Below are 15,182 nucleotides of genomic sequence, written 5' to 3' on the forward strand. Positions count from 1 at the left end.
CACAGGGTGATACAAAATGTAAAGCTCCATTATACTCTTATAGAACATTATTTATTCTGTGTTTTCCATCTAGTGAGAGTAAAGATTTTAAAAGTAGGTATTGATGATCTTCTGAATTTCTACAGGCTCTGTAGTGATTTCACCTCTTTCATTATTGCGTGGTCATTGAGGCTTCCCAGTCCAAGAAACCTCCCCGAGATGGCAGCAGTGAGTGGGGCCAGAGGAACTGGGCTCCCAGACAGCTCACCAAAGTCCAAGGCCCCTCCCGCAGTCTCAGCTGCTTTTACATATGGGTGAGTGATCCCCACACACCCAGAATTTACCATAACTGGATTGGCTTCTGGGGAACTCTGCCTAATGTCATGCCTTTTGGTGGCCAATGTATCCTTTCTTTGTTTCTGTTTGATTACTTGTCCTTGACCTAACTTTTAAGGCCTTATCTTTTTGTTGGTTTTTTTCTGGTTCCGGGAATCGAACTCATGACCTCGAGCTTGCCCGGCAGGCGCTGTGCCACTGAGCTAAATCCCCAGCCCCTAAGGTCTTATCTTTTGGGTAGGTAGTGAATTTGCATGGGGTGTCTTATTTTTTCTTAGCTTACTGTTACCAAGGGAGTGTGTAGATATTTACTGTACCCTGTAATGACCCTGGAGTCAAGAACATAGTAACTCTGGACTGGATACACATACATGTGTACATGTTAGTCATGGGTGTGGGTACGTACTGTCTTAAAGTTAGTTAAACCCCCCTTTGCTTTCTCTATATTGTATTGGAGGTAAGGGTGGCTTATTGTTTGTACACTTGGCTTTTTCTCCATGTCCTATCTGTCAGCTCTTTTTCTGTTTTCTTGGTGCAAGTCCCAAAGTCATTTGGTGTCTTTCTTTATTTGCTTTTTCTTTTCTTTTCTACCCCATGACGTGTTTCCCAGGGGAATTTCTCCAGTAAAATTCATTCTTTAACTCCTTCTAGTTAGGATTAGCTAGATGACCTAGTGAGGTCCCTGTTCATAGGTTTTCCCTTTCTACAGACCTGTGAATCTACATTGGCAAGACAGTGAAGGATACAGACGACGCTCCTACTAAGCAGAAGGGTTTCTGCGTAGGATACCCATGAGAGCTGTTTGCCTAGTGGTTTTTAATCGATTTTGAGGAGATTTCAACTTGTTGTATAAGCAATATAATCTCTACTCTGTAGGAGGCTACATATTTGGGGGATACAATCTATGCATGTTCACACAGTATGCGTACACCTTTAAGGCTATGGACTTCTCTTCATGCTCTTCATGCTATGGACTTCTCTTCATGCCCTAGACTGCTGAACAACATCTTAGAGGTTCTTACTCAGGAAACTCCATTTTGGGGTGCTGTCCTTACTGCCAAGAATCTTAACTCTTATCTCAGTTACAATATGATGATATCAGGAGGTAAATGGAAAAAAAACAGGAGACAGGCTATCAATGCCTACACAATTTGCAAAGCTTCTAGGGGAATGTTGATGTTTTGTCATGAAGTTTCATCTTCCTGAGATGTTCACAAGTTGAGGTGACTGTATCAGGAGACAAATCAGCGATACGTGTTCAAAGGCTGCTGGAGTGAATACACGGAAGAGTGAAAGATGTAGAATATCACTTATCTGGTTTTCCAAGTCATGCTTCCCACAAGTTCATTCACCTGTAAAAGGTTATCTATGTTTAACAGTAAAGATAGAAAACCAAGAAAACTCCCCAACAGTATCATCAAATGTACACTTAAATAGTCCATTTTAGGTGAATAAAAAATACTGTTGGAAAAATACTGGGCTGGGGATTTAGTTCAGCAGCACAACACCTGCCTGGCAAGCACAAGGTCGTGAGTTCGATTCCCAGTACCAGAGAAAAAAAAAAAAAAAAAAAAAAAAAAAAAAAAAAAAAAAAAAGAGAGAGAAAGAAAAGTACTATCCTGAGCAAATACAGTGGAACCTGGCTACCTTTCATTGGTTGGCTTCCGAGGCATGAAGCATGTAAAAAGCAACAAATACCAAAGAAATTATTTTGGCTGGAAAGAGTAGCTACTCAGAAGGCAATGGAGACGAGAAGATCTAACTTGTGTGTTGAGTACCAAACAAATGATAAGTCCTGGGACAAAAGTTCTTGCATCAAAATGTGTTGAGTGCCAAATTTGACAAGTTTGATAGCAATCAGGTAAAATATGCTGAAGTTACTAGTAAGCCAGGTGTCAAGCAATATGCATAATACATTTTGGTTTTGGTACTCGGAACCCAAGTCACAACCTCATGCTTGCCAGGTGGGTGCTGTGCAACTGAGCTATATCCCTGGCCTGAAGAATGATTCTTATCTGTCTCCTCTATAAAGCTGGATGAATAAAGTTAAATAACAATTATTAATATTAATGTTACTCAAAACAAACCAACCCTGGAGACCAAAAAGACAGTGAAAATGTGATCAGAGGAAAACTTTTATTACTTGACTGGGTCAATACATGTCTATGCATTGCAGTGCTATGAAGACCTTTGCAAAAATTTTAAAGACAAACTCTAAGATTTCTAAGTTGGAATGATGGTAAATAGTAAACTTAGCATATATAGGAAAAAAAGAATAAAGAAAGGAGAGCCTAATGGGAGAGGCTGTGGTTCCCTTTGTATCCACATCGTATGTTCTACATGCACCTGATGTCTGGATGTGCAAGAAAGATCTTGTTTTCTTTTACATAATGTGACCAATGGCAAATTGGAATTGCACCACAGTATGTTAAAGAGTGAGTTCAATTCTGTTTTTATGAAATTATGATTATCCCTTTAAAAAGCCAAACTAACTCATATTCACATACCAAAGAGTAGAATCTCTTAAAGCAAATGCTAGAGTGAAACTTGGAATGCAATTAGGTAGCACACAGTAATGACATATTCTATTTCATGGTTCTGCAGTATTTTCTCCTTGGATAACCACTGCATAATTTTGATCCATTGAGTTTAGAAATTACCTAGTAAAATTCTAAAATTTATTCCATACAATGTTTAGGAAGTATCTAAATAGATGAATGGATTTTGTTGACCTGGCGATGATCTATTCAGGTCATTGTCACTGAGGAATTATTTTAACAAAAATGCTAGCTCAACATAGACAGGTTTGAAGAAATTATCTTAAGTTTTCCTAAGGTTTTACTAACAAGAGCTTCCTAAATTCACAGAAACACTCAGGAAGATAATACTCCCAGAAATTGGGTGCTAACTAGTATACTCATATAAAGTTTTGTTGTTTAAAATTATGAACACAGATATACCCATTCACCACCACCTACATATTCTATTTGGTTTCTGAGAAAATAATGAGAATAATAATATATGAATTCTTCTCATGCAATTTAAAAATTAATAAAAATGAGTCTCAAATCACTTGTGATCTAAATCCCCTTTTTCATAGTAAGGCTGATTAAGCTATAATATTTATCAAGTACATCTCCAAAACTTTGGTCTCTTATAGCTTCTCTCCCTACCCTATTTAATATTTAACTGTCTATTGAAATATCCTGGATTTTACTAGATATTACTAAAATCCCCAGTTATTTACTTTAGAATTATAAACAAAATTTGGGACATAATAATCTTAGAAAATGGATTTTATTTACTTTGAATCTTTTCTCTAATTTCCATTGTCTGCTTTGTGTTGGATTTATGGAAATCTTGGTAGTCTTTTTTCCAACTATTTTTTAAACATTTAAGTTTATTTATTTATTCCTGAGTTGAAAATGATTTTGAACATACAAAATTACAGAGTTTTAATTTTAGCAATTATGTCCCATATACATAGACACATGAGTAAAATTTATATATTATAGGTTTCTATTTATAATCTCCAAAAGTTTAATAATTAAGACAAAATTCATATTATTTTTTACTATAGAGATTTCTTACATTCAAGTGACCTGCAATGATCTGCAATGTTCAGTGTATAATTATGTTAATGCACAAACTTTTGTGTGTATTGCTAAGGTTATAATATAATTGGTTAATAGTTGTTCCAAACATAATTTTGTAAAATTCACAAAATTACATAAACTATAAAAATATTTAGAAAGTAATAATTTAGAAAATGCTAGACTTTTGTGAAATAATTTTTTGGTAGAAAACTGTCTATGGACCTGCGGATTCGGCACCTTTGGACCTCCACATCAGCCATCTGAGTACCAGAAGAGAGGTCTCTCTCAGCTTACAGTTTCCCAAAATCAGGACAAAGGAATGGCATGAAGGAAAAAGCACTGTTATGACCTGAAAAATCAAGAAGTTCAGTTTTTTCTGCAATAATTCATTCTTCCAAACTTGTACAAGGAATGACAGAAAGAAAATGGTATATAGCATGAGGAAGGCAATTACTGTTTGCAGAGCTTTTATGTGGGCCACGGTGCAGGCATCTCTGCATCCCCTGGCATTGTGTTGCATCCTTGTGCGATGTTTCCATAGGAAGAAGATGAGCAGGAGAAAAGCCACCAGGGACAGAATAAATGGCATGGAAGTGGATGCAGCATAGATCAATACAAGAAGATTAGAAATTTGTGCAAAGTTTCTTGAGCTGGAGCTGTAGGACATGTTAGTTTTAGAACTACCCATCAAGTCATAAATATATATTTTCATCAGTAAAACATTTAAAATCAACAGAAGCAGACATACAAGCAATGTCACTGAAATAATACTTTTAACTCTCCACTTAGATAAAGCAAAATAGAGTTAGAAAAATTAGCTACTTTGAGAGAATAAAAGATGCTGAGGCATGTAGCAAGCCAGATGCTAAGTTGGCCAGTTATCGTCATTTTAAACATTCTTTGAGGCACCCACAAACCTGGAGAAGGGAAATATAGCAGTATACTTATGATGAATGATCATGGCATGCTGATTGTGGAGACTTCCAGAGCAGTGAGAATTTGATCAACTGAGGAGATCTTTCTTCTCTTGACCCAGTCCTTGCAGTTCACCAGGGCTATAAATACATTCCCTAAACTTCCACTTATAAATTCAACAATTAAAATTAATATCAATGTGCTGTGCACAACCCCATTGTTTTTAAAAGAATACTTCATATCAAATATCACTGCTGAAGATTTATTAATGCATTGAACTAAAACACTTGTAGATTCTTTAAAAATCAAGAATATTCTCTCTGTTCAAAAAACCTCACATATACAATATCAAACCATCATCATCAAGCTTTGCTAATGAATATTCATAAATTTATTCATGAAAGTCTTATTCCACATACAGTGCAGCTGAAATTCATCTAGAAAGTTCAACAGCTGGAGTCTTTTGCTGATGATGAAGGAAATGCTTAAGTATCATGTGCTAACATGCAAATAAAAATGTATTCATTTGCATTGTTTTACTGTTTTTGCCTTATTTACATAGTATACTTTGGCTACTTGTATTCTGGACAGGTAACTGAAAACTTCTCACACATACATTAGAACAAGAAGAATCTAAACTAGTGTATGCAATATCCTAAATACTAAAGTTTTTTTAAACACTTCAAACTTCTGTACATATAAGAAATTATGCATGCTTTCCATAAACCTTCATACACAGCTTAAGAGTTGTTGTTGTTGTTGTTCTGTGTGTGTCTTATTCAGGATTAAACCAATGGTATTTACCTTGAGATAAATTCTCAATTCCTCCTTTTTAAAAGCTTTTTGACAGGGTCTTGCCAAATTGCTAAGTTGTCCACACTAGACTCCAGCGTGTGGCCCTCCTACCTCAGGTTCCCAGAGTGCTGGGATTTTAAGCATATGCTTCCATGTGCAGGTAATATTTGGCTTATGACCAAACACATAGTTAAGCCTAGAATGGTCAGTACAGAGGATAAGACTTGTCATTTTCCTTTTACAAGTGATGTGTGCACATACACAGAACAAAAATCCACACAATTAATAGCACATGTATTTGATTTCAAACCCCCTTCTCAATCTAATCTAATGCAGGTTTTCCACTAATTTAGCATTTATTATTCATTTAGTTCATGATTACAATGCAATAATCATTAAGAAACTGTTTAAAAGTGCTTAGCAGTTAAAATTTTATTCTATTAAGTTTAAATATTTAAAAGCTTGAGACTAATTTTTTGTGCATTTGCAAATTGGTGGAAATCCCTCCATGGTGGACTGAAGCAATTATTGGGAGGGATGAGTCCATAGACACAACAAGAATCCTCCTCATTCTTTTACGACAAGTACACATTCTCTAATCATCACCAAAGGCACATATTTTATCCACCGTCCTTCAACACCTCCTCTGTGAACATCACTACAGACAAGGTACAGAATGATGCATGGCTTGACACAGATGTGATATAATCAGGAAGACAGACTCATTCTTCTTCACTGTCTGAAAGATAGACAAGGAATCAGTGAAAGAAATACAGCAGGAACTGTAAAATACAACAAAAGAATATATAATGTAAACCTCAGTGTTGGCAGCAAAACACATGAGATTCTTCCACTGGGTAATGTTGCCTCCATCCTTGGTCACCTGTAAAAATACTGAGCAAAGACATGAAATCAATATAACTTGAAAAACTTACAAATACTCTACATTTAAGAAAGAGACCTATTGACTTAGTACATTAGGACAACATGAGAGTTTCAGAAAATTCTCCTAACAATGAAGTATAAATGTACTATCATTGCAGACAGGAATTTCCCCTTACTTGACTCCTTCTGAGTAGCAGAAATGAGCTCTGAAAAAAAGACTAAGGGTAATTCACATAACCATATGGTAAAGCTTGTCAAATGGATTAATCAAGAAAAATCTGATCTATGTATGTTTAGTTAGCATTATATCTATAGTGATAATGCCTTGCCTATCAATTGATCAATATCTGTACTGAAACTACTATCATCAAAAAATCTTTGGCATTTTTATTAAGTTTTGTAAGTTTTTTAATGTGTCATTTCATAACTATTCCAAAGCTCTTTTTAATCTTAGCATTATCATAAAATACATATCAACATTTCACACACTGTTCCTGTATTTTTTACTGTACATCTTTTATTGAATTACTATTGTTTTGTTCCACATGTATTACTCCCATGATAAATGTTATTAAATGATATCTAAATATCTGTTAACATTGAAAGTCCAATAGGAGTGAAATCACACAATAATTTGATCATAGAATGCTTAACATGAAGAATTATTGAAGTCACACCATGTCTCTGTTGCTGATCTGTGGACTTGAAGTTTTTTGTTCTTCCAGTTAGTATCTCAAAACCACCAAAAAATTCTGTTTCAGCTTTTTGTTTCTCTAAATCAAACACACAAATGGTCTAACCTGGCATAGCAAAAGAAGTGATACCCTCAGTGGTCTATTAAACTCTGATATGATCATCTAATAAAGTAGAGAACACATAACAAAAGAAAGAAAACCTCAATTTTCGTGACCCTCCGAGGGACCTTGGTGTTGGGACCTTGGGAATGGAATCTTCCTGAGAGGTTTGCACAGGGAAGAGATTGAAAAGGGGAAAACAGATCTGGGATATAATAAAGGGTATGAAATTTTCTAGAGTTAATAGCCATATTTGAAAACCTTATAAGGTGCCTTAATCTGGTCTTTCAAGTCAAATTCCCTTCATGTTTTTACATCTGTTGCCTAACATGTGTTTCACCACATGATGAGAATAACAAGCAAGTCCCTAGCAGCACCACTAGAATGACTCTGTGATTACTCCTCTTTGAGTGAAGAAAAATAAGGTCGGAGAAATTGGCTACTTTGAACAAATATATTATTCCCAGTGTAGTTGCAAGTCAAGTACAGAAATGACTGAGTACCTCTTAGACATTAGGAAGAATAATTCTTGCTTGTCCACAATGTGAACATAGAAGAACCACAACCAAGTATCACTGTGTTAAATTTCTCAAAGCAAACCAACTCTGAGGACCTCGTGAATAGAGATAATTCCAACAGGCAAAGGAATAGCTTATCTCTTGCTTCTGTTAGGGCATTTAACTAGCGCTATGAAAACTTGGGCCACATTTCCAAGAAAAATTAACCCATTACTAAAAATATGATGCTTTGCAATAAAGTCACATGTCTGGAAAAAAAATGACAACTCTAACATCCCTACTTGTGTTTTACTAATCTGTTTACCTAAGCTACTAGCATATTTTCTGGATTGCACTAACATTCCTTTTTTATCTTTTAAGTTCTGTGACTAACGACAAGTGCAAAAACACCACAGCATACTAATGATTGAACACGAAGATATTCCTATGGACAACATTGTTATTGTCCAAGCCACAAAATAACTGTTATTTATGATCTTGCCATAAGCTCCACACTCTGGGAGCAGGTGTTGAAGTGAAATTTGTATTCTCATTTGCTGGTATGCAAAAGAAATCATATTATTTTCCATGGTTTTGCCTTCTCTAGCGTATCTCTCATTTGGATTATTAGATTTGGCTGACAGCTAGTAAAATGTGAAACTTTAAACCATGCAGGAAAAGTTAAATTGATAGCTTGAACTTAGTTACTTGGAAATGACTTGTCTGGTTCATTACTACTGAGGATTTATTTTAGCAAATGCAACAAATTGGTATAGGAAAGTTAATAGAAATTACTCTATAGGTTTTCCAAGTATTCTTTTTAATATGCTTCCCATCTCTCTCATAAACCACAGTACTTATTCAACATGTCTCTTGTTTAGGTCTTTTACAAATGCTTGTATTTTTCCCATACTTAATATTTAGTTGTTCATTGTTTAATGGAAAGATTGAGAAACTTTACAGATCTGCCTGATCTCCATTGTTACTGTCATGAGAATTACATTAGATTTGAGAATTTGGAAACATTTGCTGCCTTAGGAGATATATCCTATCCATTCAAGAACAAGATCTGTACGCATATTTATTCAGTTTATTTTATGCCCTTTAAGACAATTTAATTAGTGTCTCAATAAAATATGGTGAATGAAGTTTATTTTCAGGATCTGCCTAGTTTTTGTTGCTACTAGGAAAAAGTCTACTTTTAAATGTCATATTCTAAATAGTCACTGATGGTAAAATAGTTATACATTTGTATTATGTAGGGTTATTTTGCTACACATATTGCTGTTTGGTCATCATTCTGCTCTTTCCTTTGTGGATTACATTGGACAGCTCACAAGTAAAAAAAACACTATCTCCATGGAAAATAACTTTATTTTTTCCCATTTTGTTCAGTTTGATGTTTTTTTATCTCTCTTATTTCATAATTCTAATGTAAATGTCTTCTTAATACTAGCACTAGCATAAAACAGTCTACACTTCACCATAAACATAATATTCATATATTTATGTAGTGTACACTTTCTTCTGGGTAATTATCATTTCCTCCAATATACATTTCTTTAGAATGTGATCAAATGATATTCACATATCTCACGATGGTCAGAGTTCAGTCAGAAGACAAAGCACACAACAATTAGATCAGGAAACAGTTCACAAGAAGAATTATTGACTTTAAGAGGAGTTAAACTAATGAGGGATAATTTAGAATGTAGAAAGATGACACTATGGAATAAAGAAATAGCATAAAGAAGAACAACAGCTATATCTAAAGCTAAGACAAAGTACCAACAAGTAACCCCTTCCCAATGAAGCTAAGAACAAATACACACTGAAGATAACAGCAATAGCTCATCAAATTGAGCAATCAGAAACTGCTGAAAATTCACTTGCAAGACCTAGTTGCAAGCTCACATTTTGGCTAAGTATAAAGCTGCTCACAGAGAGCTATCTTATCAAAGTGCTCTGTGTGAAACTCTTTGAAGAGTTATGGGGACGAGTTGCTGGCTGTGGTGTGCTGTCTTCCCCCATGAACCTCAGGAATCTGGCTTTGAGCATCTGCCCTACTACAGATCTATCCAAAATTTTCATGTGCAACCTATCCAAATTTTGCACTTTTCATTAAATGACTACTTATGTTCTTTCTTATTTTGGTCTTGCCAAGGATAATTATAGTGTTTTCAATAGTATTTTCACTTTCATTTCTCATTTATTGATTAATATATAGAATATTTGGTTTTACCTTTTCCTACACTTAGCTTCTATGTACTTATTCTCTCTTTTTTTATTACAAAATTCCCTCTTTTTCCACAGGTTCCATATCTGCAGATTGAAGCAACTGCAAATAAAAAATCCACAAAAATAATTATTTTGTTCCTACTTAGAAGGCACAGACTCTTTGTATCATGGTTCCCAAAACAATAAAACATCTACTGCCACATCATTTATTTTATATCATGTATTACATATATGTAGAGATAGCTTTAAATTTACAAGAGCATGCATGCCATCTATTTTCAAACACTATGACAATGCAATTAAGCATCCACAAATTTGAGTTTCTTGAGAAAGAATGGAGCCAATCACCACAGATCAGAGTGTGATATTATATGAAGATTACAAAGTAGTTATGAATGCAAACCTGGGAATCACACTGTTTGTGTTACCATTTTGATGTTTTCTATTTTCTCCTCAGAGAATTTGGGCTTTCTTTTTAGTCTGTTTTACCATCTGTTTCCTCCTGTACCAAAAATGGTGTTGTTGCTTTTGAGATTAACTGAGATGATACGTACAATACGAAACATACTGGTCTCTGTACTACAAAAGAAACAAATATTTTTATATCCTTTCCTTTTTTTATTTTTTGTAAGATTAATTTGCCACTGATTTCTATTTCCTGACGTATTCTATCTGTTACTCCCTTAACATTTTCTATGAAATCCATTCATAAATATGAATTATGTATGCTGAATTGAAAATTTTCAACATCAAATTAAGAGAAAATTTCATTATTCACTTCTAACTAGTGGAGAGGTTTTAATGTGATGTCATATTTTCTTTATTTTACCTATGATTGAATTAGAGTGCAGTTTAATTTCAAAACCTATCAGCAATTATTATCATTACTAACATTATTTCATTAGTTTTGGTAATAACAGAAATAATCTGTGTAATAGCAATTATTTGACCATTATTGAGAATTTTTTTTGGCTCTTTAGTAGTCTCTTTATGCAAATGTTAGTGCTTCAATGGTTGTGAATTCTCTCTTGGCAAAGCAATCTGTACTAATTAGATTAAGCTTTTTAATTATGTCATCCACATTCTTGTATGCTTTGTATTTATTAATTATGCTTAATATATCAATTTGTGAAATATTTTAAATTTTACTGTGTATGATTAAATATTTTGTCCATCTTTAAAAAATTGATATTTCTTTTGCTTTTGTTTTTTAATTTTTAAAGATAATGAAAACACATTAACAAACAAACAGACACAAACAAAACAACACCCAAACAATAGAAGCAATACAGAATTTCAGACAAGGTGATAGGAAATTAACAATGGTTGTTGTATTACATATTGTTATCTTCAAATTAGTTACTCAGTTAAACAAATATAGGCATGTAAGATTGATCAAACAATTAAATACTGACTATTCCTTTTGATAAAGCAATGGAAGTCTTGCTACTACATTTTTAAAGCCTTCATGGATCTAATTATGGTGGTTTGTTTATTATTCTTTCTTTTTATATTTGAAATATCTCTGCTTATGTATTGATACATTTCAGTTTGATTCAAGTGTGTCATCTAATATTAACATTGCTCCACCTGCTCATGTTCAATTGGTAGGTTAGCTCAGCTTCAAGCTGCAAAACTAAATAAATGGGCAAAATCTTAGTAATTTAATCACATGAAACTGTATGTGCTGCTTCTCTAACAGAAGTACCCAAAGCCCAGGAGTTTGGAAGCATGGTATATATGATAACATTAGGGTTTTGTCACTCATCAAGAAGAGAAGAGTGAATATTGGAAAGTACTTAGTAGTCCTTTTACAATTTTCAACCTTACATCTTCATTCTTTCATTTTTCAATTTATTTCATTTAGGTTTGACCATTTTATGCAGTATACAAATGCAAATTAAGAATCTAAGACATTTATAAATGGACAAAATACCTGATTCTTTTATATAGGATTCAGTGCTATCTTGGTTCTTGAACTTATTTTGTGATTCTCTAAAAGTTGACCATGTTCGTGTTCATGTGGGAAAGAAAGATGGCCATGGTCGTGTTCTTCCCATGATGCAGAGTTTGGAAACAAAAACAGAATTTTGTCAAATGCTTCTATTCACCAACTAAATTGCAAACAAAAGCATTTATGAAATGAGGTACCACTGTGTAAGTTAAGTTTACAAACACGAACATACAAAAATTATGTGCTAACCTAAAATTTGAATGTTTTTATGTCAATGCCTGACATAATTCATTTAGAGATTTGTGAGAATTTTGGACTCATTTGAATGTTCCATTTATGATTATAAATACTTTTTCTTCTCTATCTCTCCTGGTCTACTTTGTTTGGACTGATGGAATTGCTACTATTACTTTTTTTAGAGGTCTTTATCAAGCAATTTTCTTTCTATGTTTTACACAAAACACTTACCTTTCAAACAATCTCAGATATAATCCCTATCTTCTTTAATTCCAAATTAAGGCCTTATGAATATGGTTTCTAGTTGTGTCCATTTTCCTATAAAAGCCTCAAAATTATCTTTCTTTATAGCTGAGCAATATTCCATTATGTAAAAATACCACAACTTTTTTATCCATTCCTCAGTTGATGGGCATTTGTGTTGCCATACTCATAAGTTAAATAAATCAGACTTGCATGTGTAAACACCATATTGTCTCACTAGTGTAAAAGCATGAAAGAGTGAATAAAATGTAGGAGGTACAATAGACATTGTGAAAGGAAAGGAAACTGCTCAAAAGGAAAGAAAAACTGGGACAAGAAAAAAGAGAAAAGAAAGAAGAGGAAAAACATGTATATATGTATACACAGGATAGCCAACATAGTTGTGCTACTGACTTTTATTGCTGTATTGAAAGGAACAATTAATGTTTAAGTGTTTGATCAATCTTACATGTCTATATTTGCTTCTCTGAGTATACAATTTCAAGATATCCATATGTAATACGACAACCATTGTTAATTTCCTATCACCTTGCCTGAAATTCTGTATTGCTTCTATTGTTTTTGTGTTACTTTCTAAATGTATATGTGTTTGTTAATACGTTTTTGTTCTTTCACCTTTAAAATAAAAAAAAAATTAAGGCCCTAAACTGTTTTAAAATCCTTTCTGCTAGTCAAGTTTTCCAATATATGTTGTATGTATTTTCCTTGCTTAATTTGCTTTATTAAAGAATAACTTATGTCAAATAAGTTGAACTACTAAGAAGGTGTAGATCGCTTTATGCAGAATCTTAAATTGTTTATTTTAAATAACAAAATATCAACTGGTTTCCTCTGCGCATGCACTGCTGTTTTTCTACATTATTTCAGCATCACTTGCTCACAATTGCTTTCTCTCTCACCCTCTATGTCCCCCTCTCCTCCCGCACCCCACCCCTTTTCTTTCTCCCTGTCACCAACCTCATCTCCATATTAGTGTGCCCAGCTTCCAAAAAAAAAATCCCACAACCTGAGCTCTAAGACAAAGGAAACTTATTACCTTAGAGTTCTGGAGATTTTAGATCCAAGATCAAGTGACTGCAGGGTTAAACTCAGGGTGGCCTCCCTGCTGGCATGTAGGAAGCCACGTTCTCATAGGACCTGTCTTTTGGACACTTGCATGCCTTCCTCTCTATGTACAAATTCTGCTTCTCATAAAGGGAAGAACCAGTTAGTAAACCAGTTTTATCATATTGATTCCTCCTCTAATCCTCATTTAACCTTCACCTTGATGACATTCATGAAGGTCCCTTCTCCAAACATAGGCACTCTAAGGATTAGAGCTTTAACATGTGGAGTTTGGAAAACAAACCACTCAGTTCTTCTAATGTAGACTCATTAGTAACATTTTCCACTCAGGAGGCACATATAGGGTGCATTTTTAAATGATCATTTCAATCCCTAGGATACAATTTTGCCAGGAATGCAGGATTACATTGTTTCATACTTTAAAATATGAATCAGTTAAACTATGACATATGCTTTTTATAAGGCCTCTTATATTGTTCAAATTGCAAATAACAATGAATTTAATACTTTGCACATACTTGTTTACTGTGATTTTATTTACAATTACCAAACATTGCAAACCACATAAATATTCTTTCTTCAGTGAATGGAAAGCAAACTATGATCCATCCATCCATGAAATATTACTCAGCTACATCAGGGATGACTCGCAGCAACATGAAGCCGAGTGAACATCTACATCCTCTGTAATCTTTGACATGTAGCTTGCTGGAGAAGGCAGATCAGGAGGGAGGGAGAAGCATTTATACGCATTGGAGTTAGAATTAGGTGTTGGCTTGAAAGGGGAAAAATACTGGGATTTGTTTGGAGACTGATATGCTCTTGTCTTTAGGATGGTCATGGGTACATGAATTTATACCTGTGTTAAAAGTTGTAGAAATGCACAAAATATGATATTTTAACATAGGCTGAAGTAAAACACTCCTCGAAGGCAGAGAAAAACAAGTAGAGGCGATTATCTGTAAGATAATGTAAAAAAGCTATTTATCTCAAAGCTAAAGTCAATGCTATTCTTGGTAAAACATTAGAATTATCACACTGGGATTTACATTAAGAGTTATGAATGTAAAATCTGTCATTTTCAGCAGTCTTATTTCATTCTTTTATTTTTTTCTGGTACTAGGAATTGAACTCGTGACCTCCAGCTTGCCAGGCAGGTGCTGAGCTATATCCCCGGCCCTTCATTCATTATTTCTAATCCAAAATGTTGGGCACAATTTCTACGTGTAAAATTTAATCTGCATAAAAGTATAAAGTTTTATTTTAGAACTGTGTTGTATAAACATCTACCATACATATTATAGCTTTATCATTTTATAATCTCTAAAATGTTGGTTACTGATACAAAAGTGATAAAACAGTTTGCTTACATTTGAATACTCTATATTGATACTCTTCTGTGTATAACGTTTCATATATATATATATATATATATAAATGTATATGTGTGTGTGTGTAAATATACCACAAAGACGGTAGTATGCTCTGTTAGTGTTGATTCCAAACGTACACTTGTAAAATTCACAGGGTCCTATACAACAAAAAAATTGAGAAAGTAAAAATTCATAAAGCAAGAATTTCATCATACCTGAGAAGCGCTAAAATATGCAAGATATTCACAGATGTG

At 33.9% G+C, this 15,182-nt stretch overlaps 1 pseudogene; it reads right to left on the minus strand.

Moving 5' to 3' along the window:
- Positions 1–4,125: 4,125 nt before the first annotated feature.
- LOC106147902 lies at positions 4,126–5,066 on the minus strand (annotated as a pseudogene).
- Between the last annotated feature and the right edge of the window lie 10,116 nt (positions 5,067–15,182).

This window comes from Chinchilla lanigera, unplaced genomic scaffold (genome assembly GCF_000276665.1).
Source record: "Chinchilla lanigera isolate Chin_1 unplaced genomic scaffold, ChiLan1.0 scaffold00012, whole genome shotgun sequence".
Classification (NCBI taxonomy): Eukaryota; Metazoa; Chordata; class Mammalia; order Rodentia; family Chinchillidae; genus Chinchilla; species Chinchilla lanigera.